Source organism: Cavia porcellus, unplaced genomic scaffold (genome assembly GCF_034190915.1).
Source record: "Cavia porcellus strain 051 isolate PalLab524CR breed Dunkin Hartley unplaced genomic scaffold, mCavPor4.1 scaffold_13, whole genome shotgun sequence".
In the NCBI taxonomy this organism is placed as follows: domain Eukaryota; kingdom Metazoa; phylum Chordata; class Mammalia; order Rodentia; family Caviidae; genus Cavia; species Cavia porcellus.
The window spans coordinates 31,753,005-31,766,328 of NW_026947496.1; positions in this window are offsets into that span (position 1 = coordinate 31,753,005).

The following is a 13,324-nucleotide window of genomic DNA, read 5'->3' on the forward strand; positions in this document are numbered from 1 at the left end:
CAACCATTTAGAAAAAAACAAGGGACATTATGGTTAGCCACTGTAGATCTCCTGTTGTCTTGCTTTGAAATCTGTGTCACATTGTTTTCTTCTGATCTGCTTTGTTCTGTGTTGTTATGTTTAGTTTTACCTCTTTTTAAAATAAAATTTAAAAAATAGATGCCTCATAGATCAGTAAAGCACACTTTGGTGTGTCTGTCACACTGCTATGACCCTGCAGACAGTATCTGCTTCCTAACTGCCGTCTCCTTCTTCTCCTCCTCTTTCCTCATCTCCTTCTCCTTCCTCATCTCCTCCTCCTCCTCCTCCTCTTCCTCCTCCCTCCTTTTCATCCTCCTCTTCCTGCTTCTTCTCTTTCAGGTACTCTTCCCAACCTGTTCTTCTCAGCTGCCCTGAAGCAAGCAGCTTTGCTTTACAACGCCCTTCTGCCATTACCTTCCTGCCTTGGAACCAGAAAACCATGGACTGAAACCATGAGGCAAATTAAATCTCTCTTTCTTTAAGTTGTAGGTGTCAGGTAGTGTGTTTCAGTGGCAGAAAGGCTGATCAATACACTCATCATTAGTTGACAAGGAAATACAGATTTAAAACCTCTTGAAATGCTGCTGCATACTCTTTTTGAGTTCTTAAAATGAGGAAGTCTGGAAATACAAAGTGTTAATGAGAACATCAAGCAACTGAAAGCTTCGTACATTTCTGATGGGATGCAAAATAGAGCAGTCACTTTTGAAAATAACTTGACAGTTTCTCGTAAGTTAACATTAACTTATACAGTCAGCAATCCCTTAGTTAGATATTGACTCACAAGAAATAAAAACATACATTTCTACCCAAGAGGTAAATTACAATACACACAATGACATATTACATACTCAATAATGCAGTTCAGTTGTTTCATTCTCACTGATACACTCAACACAGATGAATTTCAAATGCACTAAGTGAGATAAATCAGGCACAATGGCCATATACTTATGTTATTCCACTTACACGTTATTCTAGAAAAGGCAAAAATGAGTCGAAACAAGTAAGTAGGTCAGGACCAGAGATGGAGGAGAGAAGAGGGGGATGAGGGAACATTCAGAGAGATGGAAAAGTTCTCAGTGCTCGCTAGATGGCTGACTGAACAGGTTTGTCACAATTCATTGATCTGACCACTTAAAAGTGACAACATCTGACCGAAAAAATATTAAGTATTATTCAGGTATTTAAGTAATTTATTTTATGCTGGTATTAGTTTCTATAGCTGTGTCATAAGTCACCACAAAGTTAGCAGCTAAAACATCTATGGAATTTGTATATCCTCTAATCAGAAGCACGGGAGCCTGTGGTTGGGTCCAAAGTTCAGGGCTTTACAGGGCTCAGACTAAGCATGGGGTGCCAGATGCAGTTCTTACCTGGCAGCTCTGGAGGGAAATCTTCTGTGTTGGTTAGGTTTCCTGCTGCTGGACTCAGTGCCTAACATCTCCAATTTAAAGGAGGAGAGGTTTAATTTTATTCAGATTTTAGCAGTCTGTGGTCACCTGGCTCCAAGGCAGGAACACGATGGTGAAAATTGTCAGTTCATGGTGGCCAGGAAGAAGAAAGGAGGAGCAATGCCAAAAAGAAAAGAAGAAACCAGACATAGACCCCAAGGCCATGCTTCCATGGGCCCCCAAGACATGCCTAGAGGAGTGCTGTACCAGTATTCTAGGCAGCTTCCAATCTAGTGACAGTGAGATCTTACCTCATAAATTAAAAAAAAATTAAAGCATTTAAAAAGGGCAGTGGGAGGTGTTCATCTTGGCTGGCTAGGTGTCAGTGATGAGGCTCCCAGATGGGGATCTGCCTATTCAGGAATAGAAGGTATCGTTCCACTTTCTGATTTCCTCTCCAATCTCCTTGTATAGACTACTGTAATTTTCATTATAGATAACGTTCATTTCCTTAGGTTAGTTCCTAAGTATTTAATTTTTATTGGGGCTACTGTAAATGTACTGTACTCTTTTCCCAATTTGTTGCTCAGTGAGTTCATAACTATTATATAGGAACAATACTGATTTTTGTTGTTTCGATCCACTACCTTGCTGAGGTAGTTTAGGAGTCTAAGAGCTCTAGGAGCCATTTGGTGCATTTATTAATTCTAGGAGTCTTTTGGTGAAATTTTTTTGTGTTCTACATAATGATCATATCATTGTAAAAAAGGATATTTTGACATAATCTTTCATTTCACACACGCACACACATATGTAATTTCTTTCTCTTGATGGTTGCTCTGGCTAAAGTTTATTTAGAAGTTTAAAGTTTATTGAAGAGGAATGGTGATAGTGGACATCCTGGTGTTGTTCTTGATGTTTAGAGGGAAAGCTTACAATTTTCCACCATTAATATATGTTGGCAGTAGGTTTATGTTACGACTTGTATCTAGATGTCCCCCCAAAACCGCATGCACTCATAGGTGGGACTTTTTGGAGGTGGCTGGATCTAGGGTGTGTGACTATGGATTAAAAGTGTGTGACAACTGGATTAGTCTGCTGAGTGGTTAGCATTGTTCTGGGTGTAGGTAATGGGAAGCCCTACCCTGGATGTGTGTGGTACCAATCAGTAAGCTTGTAGTCTGGATGGGATCAGAAGAAATGCAGGCTCACTCTTCTCTGCCTCTGCCCTGCCACTCTGCCATGCCATGCCCTGTCTTGGAGCCAGGTGAGTAGGAAATCTCTACAAAGTATATGCTAAAATAAACCTTTCTTCTTTTAACTTTGGGTGTCAGGTATTTTGTGTCAGCAATGAGAAAATGACTAAGACAGTTTATCATAAATGGCTTTGACAGATTGAGATAAGGTCCTTCTATACTGATTTTCTTTTGTTTTCATTTAGAGAAAAAAAGCAAAACAGAGAAAAGGGTAGGAATAATACAGCATTTAAAAAAACAGTAAGAAATCACTAGTTGATACATTACATATTGTTAACTTAGAAGTAGTTGCTCAAGTAACAAAATCAAAGCATAAAAAGTGGACAATCAAACAATGACAGTACAAACCATTCTGTCTGATGAACTAACAAAAAGTAGTATGGTTACCTATCTTGCACACTTAAATGCACATATAGTTATATCCTTTAGAGCACTTTCTTTCCATTTCATTATCACAATATCTATTATATGTTTTGGATCTTATTACTCTTTCAGTTTATTATTATTATTTTTTATACTAGAGAGACACTATGATATTTACAAATGTGAATCTGATTTATTTCACTTATGAGGACAGTCTCAAGTTGCTTCCATTTACCTATAAAAGCCTCAAGATCATCTCTTTAATAGCTGAGTAATATTCCATTGTATAAAAATGCCACATCTTTTTCAATCATTCTGCAGCTGATAGGCATTTTGTTTGTTTCTGAGATTCATCTATTACAAATTGTGCTGCTATAAACATGGGTGACATATATTGCTGAGACATGACCTTTTCAATTTTTCTGGGAAAATACTCAGGAGGGGAATACCTCCTGATTCCCTCCTGATTCCTGATAGGATTGAATGGAACTTCCAAGCCTAGTTTTTGGAAGAATCTTCATACTGATTTCCATGGTGGTTGCACCTGTCTACACTCCCACCAACAATGGAGAAGTGTTCCTTTTTCTCCACAGCCTCTCCAACATTTGTTATTGGTTGATTTCTTGATGACAGCCATTCTTTCTAGAGGGAGATGAAATCTCAATGCTGTTTTAATTTGTATTCCTCAAATGACCAGTGATGATGACCATTTCTTCATGTATTTTTTTGCCATTATTATATAGTCATCTGAGAAATATATGTTCATCTCAGATGCCCATTTTTGGAGGGGGTCTTTGAATCTGGGGGCTTCATGCTTTTCAAATCTTTATATGTTCTGAATATAAGTCCTTTGAGAGACTCCTGGCTAAAATTCTTTCCCATTCTGTGGGTTTTTATTTCACTTTGTTGGTGATTTCTTTTGAAGTGCAAAAACTTTTTGATAAGATGAGATCCCAGTTGTTGATTCTTTGAAGTACTTCCCATGTGGTTTGTGTTTTGTTCATGAATTCTTTGCCTATCCCTATGTCTCCAAGATTTCTACCTATGTTGTCTTCCTACTTAGTAAATTTAGTGTTTATGTTCTAATATTTAGATCTTTGATCCATTTTGACTTTAGTTTAGTGCATGGTGATAGGCCTGGGTGTAGTTTCAGTCTTTGGCATGTGGAAAGCCAATTTTTCCAACACCATTTATTAAAGAGGCTATCCTTCTTCCAGTGAGCATGTTTAGCCCCTTTGTGAAATGTAAGGTGGATGAGTGTCTTTGTAGTTGTGTTTTCATCTTCTAATCTGTTCCATTGATCCTCAGGTATATTTCTTTGCCAATACCATGCTGATTTTATCACTGTAGCTTTGTAGTGTAATTTCAGGTCAGGGATTGAGATGCCTCCTACCTTGCCTTTGTTGTCCAGAATTGGCTTTCTATTCTAGGTTTCTTCTGTTTCCAAGTGAATTTTAGGAGTGTTTTCTCTAGATCTGTAAAGTATATTAAAGGTATTTTGATTGGTATTGCATTAAATCTGTATAACAGTTTTGGAAGTATGGCCATTTTCACAATGTTGGTTCTTCCTAATCAAGAGCAAGGAATATCCTTCCATTTTCTAATATCCTCTTCAATCTCCTTTTTTAGAGTTGTATAATTTTCAGCATTATAGGTCTTTTATATTCTTGGTTAAGCTGATCCCTAAGTATTTCATTTTTTTAGATGCTATTGTGAATGGCAATATTTCCATAATTTCTCTCTCAGTGAGTTTTTTGTTGGTGTACAGGAATGCTACTGATTTTTTAGTGTTGACTTTGTATTCTGCTACACAGCTGAATTTGTTTATTACCTCTAGTAGTCTTTTAATTGAGTTTTTGGGGTCTTCTATGTAGAGTACATGTCATCTGCAAATAGTTATAATTAACTTCTTAATTTTTTATCCTTATTCCTTTTATTTCTTTCTCTTGTCTGATTGCTCTGGCTAATATTTCTAGAACTATATTGAATAGGAATAGTGGACATCCTCATCTTGCTCTTGATTTTAGAGTGAAAGTGTTCAGTTTTTGTCATTTAGTATAATGTGGCTGTTGGTTTGTCATAGATGGATTTTTATCAGATTGCAGTAGATACCATCTATTCTGAGTTTCTGTAGGATTTTCATCATGAACAAGTGTTGGACTTTATCAAAAGCTTTTTCTGCATCTATTGAGATGATCATATGATTTTTATTTTTGACTCTGTTGATATGGTGTATTACATTTATTGATCTGCTTATGTTAAAACCATCCCTGCATTCCTGGGATAAATCCCACTTGGTCATGATGTATAATCTTCTTGATGATTTGCTGCATTTATATACCAATTTTCTTTAGTTTTTTTTTTTTTTTGAGGCAGGGTCTTGTCATGTAGTTCAGGCTGGCCCTGAAATTATTTAATCCAGGCTAGCTTCAGACTCATGACAATCTTCCTGCCTTAGCCTCTCAAGTACTGGGATTACAGAGAACTGCCACATTCAGCTTAAATTTGTTTGTTCCTTTTTAATCATGAATGAATGCTGGATTTTCTCAAAGCTATTTTCTGCATCTATTGAATGATCATGTGATTTTTGTCCTCGTTTCTGTTTATGTGATATATTACATTTACTGATTTGTGTATGTTGGACCATCCTTGCATCCTTGGGATGAAGTCTATTTGGCATTATGTGATATTTTTGATGATTTATTGAACTGTTTGCCAGCATCATGCAGATTTTTGTTCTATCTTCATTAAAGAGATTGGCCTGAAGTTTTCTTTTGTAGTCAAGTCCTTCTCTAGTTTTAGAATAAAGGTGATGCTAGCTGCTAGGATGAGGTTGGACATACTCTTTCCCTTTGAATTTCATTAAAGTATTTGAGAAGTATTGCATTAGCTTTTCACTCAAGTTTATATAGAATTTAGAGGTGAATCTATTAGGTTCTGGGTTTTTATTAGTTGATAAGATTGTATTATACTCTTGATTTCATTAAGAGTTATTGAATTATTCTGGGTTTTTCTTTCCTCTTCTGATTAGGCTTGGTATCTACTTTGAAAATAGGATGTCTGCTCCTGCTTGTTTTCAGGCTCGTGTTGCACAGAGTATTATGCATTTGGATTTATTTTTAATTAAATGTGTTTCTTATATGTAGCATGCTGTTGGATTTTGTTTCTTTGATCCAATCTGCCAAACTGCATCTTTTTATTGGGGAGTTGAGAACAGTCACAAAGACAGTTATAACTAAAAGGTACTGACTTGTTCCTGTCACTGCATTATTTTCTTGTTGGTGATTCTTTTTCTCCTCCTTTTGCTTAACTGTTCACCCTACCTGATGTGTTCATTCCACTGTACTTCTTGGCACGATTGACTGCATTATCTCTTCCTAGGATATACTTCAGAATTTTTTGGTGTGCTGGTTTGATAATCATGAATTTCTCAGCATGTTCTTTGTCATGGGGGAAAAAACCCTGTTTCTCCATCAGTTTTAAAAGATAGTTTTGCAGGAGATGTAAGTTTAGGTTGGAAGTTGTTTTCTGAGTTTTGTTTTTTGGTTTTTTGGGTTTTTTTGTCAAGGTCTCACTATGTAGCTCAGGCTGGCCTTGAAATCACTATAGTATCCCAGGCTGGCCTCAAATTCATGACAATCCATTTGTCTCAGCCTCCCAACTGCTAGGATTACAGGTGTCCACCAGCACAACTGGCATTTGTTTTTGTTTTTGTTTTTATTTGTTTTTGAGACAGAGTCTTGCTATATAGTTCAGTCTGGTCTTGAACTCAGTGTCAACTAGGCTGGCCTTGAACTCACAGTGATGCTAATACTTCAGCCTCCCAAGCAATGGGATTACAAACTTGCACCACCAAACCTCATTTGAAAGTTGTTTTTTGTTGTTGTTTTTTTGGATGGGGGGGCAGGTAGGCTTGAAACATTTCACTTCAACCTTTTCAGGCCTTTGCAGATTGTATTGAGAAGTCTGCTGTTATTTTAATGAGTTTATCTTTAAAAATAATTTGTTGCTTTTCTGTAATAACTTTTAAGATTCTGTTCTGGCATTTTGACGATGATGTGGAGAAGCTCTTTCTGATTGTGGCTGTTTGGATTTTATATGCCTAGGCTACCCCTATGCTAAAGTCTTGTCTTATATTTGGAAAGTTTTCTTCTCTGATTTCTGTAAATGGGTGCCTTTTCACCACTCATGCTATCTTCTGATTTTTCATTAATTCTAATTAATATTGGGCCAGTCTTTTCAGCATAATCTAGCAGCTACTTTGCATAATCTCTTGTTTCTAAGGTATTCTTGAATGTATGGACACCTGCATCCATCTTATCTTCTAGTTTTGAAACTTTGTCCTCACATTGGTTACTTCTGCACCCCGTTCTATTTTAATAGAACTTTTAATATTACATTTGTGTTAGTACAAATTCGTCAAGTGTGCTGATCACATTCATCATAGGGGATTTGTGTCTCTACATAATATACCTTGATTCTTCTTTTTTTTTCAATTTCCCTTTTCTCCCTTCAACCCTTCTTTTCCTCTCCATTTGCAAAAACTTTGTTTCCATTTTCCCTACTGTTGTCTTTTTTCCCTTTCCCCTCCTTCCCTCAGCGTCCCTTGCTCCCTTCTCATCTCATCATCATGTTCTTCCTACTTCCTAATATCTATACTCTATTATGCTTGTCTACCTTTTGAGTCTCTAACACAAGAGAAATCATGCAATATTTTAAAATATGTATATAATTTTTTGACTAACGATTATGATCTCTAGGAACATTCATGTTCCTACAAAGGACTCCAGTTTATCCTTGAGAGTCATATTTTATTGTATATAAATACATTTTCTTTATCCATTCACCTATTGATGGGCATATGGGCTGTTTCCAAGATTTAGCTATTATAAATTGTGCCACTGTAATCGCGGATATGAAGCCAGGCATGGTGGTGTGCACCTGTAATCCCAGCACTTAGGAGGCCAAACAAGGCAGGAGGATCACTGCAAGTTCAGGACCAGCCTGGGCTACAAAGTGAGCTCAAGACCAGCGTGAACTGCATAGTGAGACATTATCTCAAAAAAAAAAAAAAAACCATGGATACGCATATATCACCACGGCATGATGCTTTTAACTCTTTCAAGAAAATACCTCTGAGGAGAACAGTTGGATCAAAGGAAACCTCTAGGTTTACATTTTGAGGAATCCCCCACAGATTTCTAGAGTGGTTACACCAGTTTACACTCCTGCTAGGAATGAAACAGTGTTCTGTTTTCCAAAAGGCCTTACTAGCATTCATTATTGGTTGCTTTCTTGATGACAGCCACCTTCTGGAGTGAGATGGAGTCTTAGTGTTGTTTTAATTAGCATGTCTTGAATGATCAATGATGTTGAGCATTTTTCATATATCTATTGGTTATTTGTACTTCTTTAAGAAATGTCTGCTAGTTTCAGGTTCCTATTATTGGACTATTTGGGGGGTCTTTAAATTTGAGAGAAGAGCGTCTGAACTTTTTTTTTTGTTCTCTATGTGTTCTAGATATTAGTAGTATAATTTCAAGAAGTAACTGGTAAAAATTTTTTCTCATTCTATGGCTTGTCTCTTCACTCTGTTTGTGGTTTCCTTTGCTATGCAAAAAAATTTTAATCTTATGTAATTCCAGTTGTTGATTCTTTATGATATTTCTTGCATGATCAGGGTTTTGTTCATAGTCTTTGCCTTAACCTATGTATTCATGAGTTTTACCTATTGTACCTTCCAGAAAATTTAGTGTTTCTGTTTTTTAATATTTAGATCTTTGATCCATTTCAATTTTAGTTTAGTGCATGGTGAGAGATATGTGTGTAGGTTCAATTTTTGGCATGCAGAAAGCCAGTTTTCCCAGCACCATTTATGAGAGAGCCTTTCTTTCTTCCAGTGAAGATGTTTGGCCCTTTTGTCAAAGATAAGGTAGGAAATGTGCTTGGAGATCTTTCTGCATCTTCTACTCTGTTCCACTGATACTTGGATCTGTTTGTTTGCTTGTTTTTGCTGTTGTTTTATTGATTTTGCCAATACCATGATGCTTTTTTCATCATAGCTTTGTAATATAATTTCAAATCAGAGATTCTGATGCCCCTTCCCTTGTTTTATAGAATTGCTTTTGCTATTCTGAATCTCTTGGTTCCATATGAATTTTAGGATTGCTTTCTCTAGTTCTGCAAAGCATGCTGTTGGTATTTTGGTGGGAATTGCATTAAATCTGTACAACAGTTTTGGAAGTATGACCATTTTTGCTATATTTGTTCTGCCTACCAAGAATACTTTTCCATTTTCTGATATCCTCTTCAATCTCTTTTTTCTAAGTACCATAGCTTGGGTCTTTCACTTCCTTTGTTAGATTGATTCCTAAGTGTTTCACTTTTCTTGAAGCTATTGTGAAGGATGTTTTCCCCTAAGTTTCTCTTTGTGAGTATGTTACTGTGAGAAATGTTACTGATTTTTAAATGTTGACTTTGTACACTGCTGTGCTGCTGAAGTTATTGATTCTTGGAATCTTTTGCTAGAATTTTGAGGGTCTTCTATGCAAAGCATAATGTCATCAGCAAATGATAATTTAACTTCTTTCTTTCCTATCTATATTCCTTTTATTTCTTCTCTTGTCTAATGGCTCTGGCTAGTGTTTTCAGAACTATATTGAATAGCAGTGGTGATAGTGATCATGTACCTCTTGTTCCTAATTTTAGAAAGAAAGCTCTCAGTTTTTAATCATTTAGTATGATGTTGGCTGTTGGTTTGTCATAGGTGGCTTTTATCAGATTGAGATAAATACCATCTATCTCAATTTTCTGGAAGGTTTTTATCATGAACGGGTGTTGGGGTTTGTCAAATACTTTTTCTGTATCTAATGGGTCAATCATATGGATCTTGTCCTTGGTTTTACTAATGTGGTATTACATTTATTAATTTGCATGTTGAATTATTCCTGCATCCTTGAGATGAATCCTACTTGGTCACAGTGTATAATCTTTTTGATTATTTGCTATATTCTTTTTGTCAGTATCTTACTCAGGAATTTTGCTCATTATGGAGATTGGCCTGTAATTCTCTTTTTTTGGTTGGATCCTTCTCTGGTTTTGGTATCAGGGCAATACTTGCTTTAGGACTGAGTTTGGGAGTACTGTTCCCTTTTCAGTGACACTAGATCTTTTCTAAAGTTTTTATGGAATTATTTAGTGAATCTATCAGGACCTGGATTTTCTTTGTTGATAATTTTTAAAAATTACTTCTTCAATTTCATTGACTGATGTTGGGTTATTAGACTTTTTATACCTTATTGATTTAGCTTTGGAAATTCATATGCATTTAGGAATCTGACCCATTTCTTATGAGTTTTCTGTATTATTGGAGTCTAAGTTCTCAAAGAAGATATCGATGATCTTCTGGAGTTTTGCAGCATCCATTGGAATTTCACTCTTTCCATTCTGGATCCGCATGGGAGTTTTGACCTGGTCCATTTTTGGCCTGGGCTGGTTTTCCCCTCCTTAGCCAGCTTGGAGGTCCCCAGCTCCAGGCAGGTCACCACACTGATGTCAAACTCAGTGTGGACATCTGACTGGTACAGCACACTGCAGCCCAGAACTCCTGAACTCAAGCAGTCCTCCCAACTCAGTCTCTTGAGTAGCTGAGACTATAGATGTACACCACTATGCCTGGTGACCTATTCATTCATAATTGCATAGATTTAGCTTTTTCCATTCCTTTTTTGATAAGGTTGGCTGGAAGTTTTTCTGTTTCACTTAATCTTTCAAAGAACATACTCTTCAATTGATTAATCCTTTATATTATTTTCTTAGTCTCAAGTACATTAATTTCTGCTCTGATCTTTATAATTTTTTCCTGAATATAAGTTTTAGGTTTAATTTGCCATTCTTTTTCTGAAGTTTGAGTTTCAACATTAAATTATTTATTTGAGCTTACCCTATTTTTCTGATGTGGGAGTTCATCAGTTTAAATTTCCCTCACTGGTCTGGCATCATTGCATCCCTTAAGTTCTAGTAGATCATATTGGCATTACCATTTAATCATAGCAATTAATTTCTTCTTTAATTTCATCTGTGATTCACTGGTTGCTCAGAGGGGTGTTATTTAATTTCCATGTGTTTAAGTAGTTTTCGTGGTTTCTTTTTCCATTGATTTCCAATTTCATTGCACTATAAACTGATAATAAGCTTTGAGTAATTTCAATTCCTTTGCATTTCCTTGCATTGTTTAAGCATGCTCTATGAGCTAGTATGTGGTCTATTTTGGAGAAAGTCCCATGCACTGCTGAGAAGAATGTGTTGTTGGGTTGAGTACTCTGTAGCTACCTACTAAGTTCATTTGTTCAAAGGTTTGGTTCAGCTATATTTCTTTGTTGATTTTTTGTCTAATTGTTCTATTTGTGACAGAGGAGCATTGAAGTCCCCCATTAAAATTGTATTAGTGCTTATCTGATTTTTCATAGGCATTAGTGCTTGTTTTATATAGTTTGCACCAGTATGTGGTGAATATATATTTATGATTGTTTTCTCTTCCTCTTAGATTGTTTCCTTGCAAGTATGTAGTGAACTTTTTTGTCTTTTTGGTAAGTCTTGGCTTAAAATCCTTCTTGTTTGCAAGTGTAATAGCTACGCCTTCTTTTTTTACAGGCTTGTATCACATGGAACATTGTTTTCCACATTTTGACTTTCGGTCTGTGAATTTCTTTTTGAGTGAAATGTGTTTCTTGTATGCAGCATATAAGAAACAATGGATCTGGTTTTTTTTTTTATCCAATCTGCCAATGTTTCTTTTGATCGATGAACTGAGATCATTCACACTGATAGTTAAGACTGATATATACTGACTTATCCTTGTCATATTGTTTTCTTGTTATTGGTTCCATTTCTTTCCTTGCCTTGGCTGGTAGACTCATCCTGTTGGGATTCTTGGAATTTCTGACTTTGTTTTTTTCCAAAGTATTGTTCAGAAATTTTTGGAATGCTGGTTTGGTGCTCATGAATTTCTTCAGGTGTTCCTTATCACTGAAGCATCTTATTTCTCCAACAATTTTGAAAGTTAATTTGTGAGGTCCATCAATCTGGGTCAGACATGGTTTTTTTGGTGGGGAGAGGCTTGAAATACTTTATTCTAAACACTCCTTAACTTACAGGTTTGAGTTGAGAAGTCTGCTGTGATTAGGATGGGTCTTCTTTTGTAAGTGATTTGCTTTCTCTAATAGCTTTTAATATTCTGTGCTTCTATTAAATTTCTTGAATCTGACTATTATATGCCTTTCTGTTCTATATGCCTTATTTATCTGTATCTCAAATTCTTTTCCCTTGCTTGGAAAGCTTTCTGATATTACTTCTCTGAACAGGTTTTTAAAATTCTCCTTGTATGATCTGATATTCTCATCCTTTGTTGATGCCAATAAATGTTATATTAATCTTTTTTCCATCATCTAGCAGCTGTTAGATTGGCTTTTTTTTTTCAGTTTTTAAGATGCCTTTCACTTGATGATCACCAACACAACCCTGTCATATAGTTCCGATATTGTCTTCACACTGGTTGACTCAGGTGCATAGCCTCTTGGTAGAATTTTAATCCGTATTTCTATTGAGGTCTGCGTTATAGAATTCAGTTTTTTTCTATTTTGGGTGTCCATGGTTTCCATGTCTTTCCTAAGCTTCTCTATTTTTAAAATCTGTATCTACTTTATATTTACTAATTATTTCCTTCATTGTTGTCTTTATCTCTTTAATTATCTTTTGTTTGTGTCCGGATACTTACCGATCTACTTGTTACTTCTGCTGCCACCATTTTGTAAAATTCAGCAGAGTGGGTTTTTTCTACCACAATTCCCACTTCATTTGTCTTAGGTATGTTGGGTTTTATGAGTTGCAGGGCTGCATCTTGCTTCCACGTTTTCTCATTTTACATTTTTCTGTTGTTTGCTTGTTCCTATGTTAAGGCTTGTTAATCACTTATGGTAGGCATCTTTATTAGTACTATTGAAATCTCTTTAGGAAATAGCTACTTTTTAGAGAAATTTTACTGGTGTACCTGACTTTGGCTCTTGAGTCTGCCCAAGATTTGCCTCTTTACTTTATTATGGATGAAACGTTGTAGTCTATTTGGCCCAACACTTAGTTCTTTGGCACTGAACTATAGTATTGTTTAAGATTCCCAAACATATAAGTATTGGCATACAAGGAAAATCAATTGATCACTAAAGCCATATAATTTTGGCTAAATTAGTACAATCAGTAATAACAATAGCATTAAGCATAGCCAGGAAAATGACA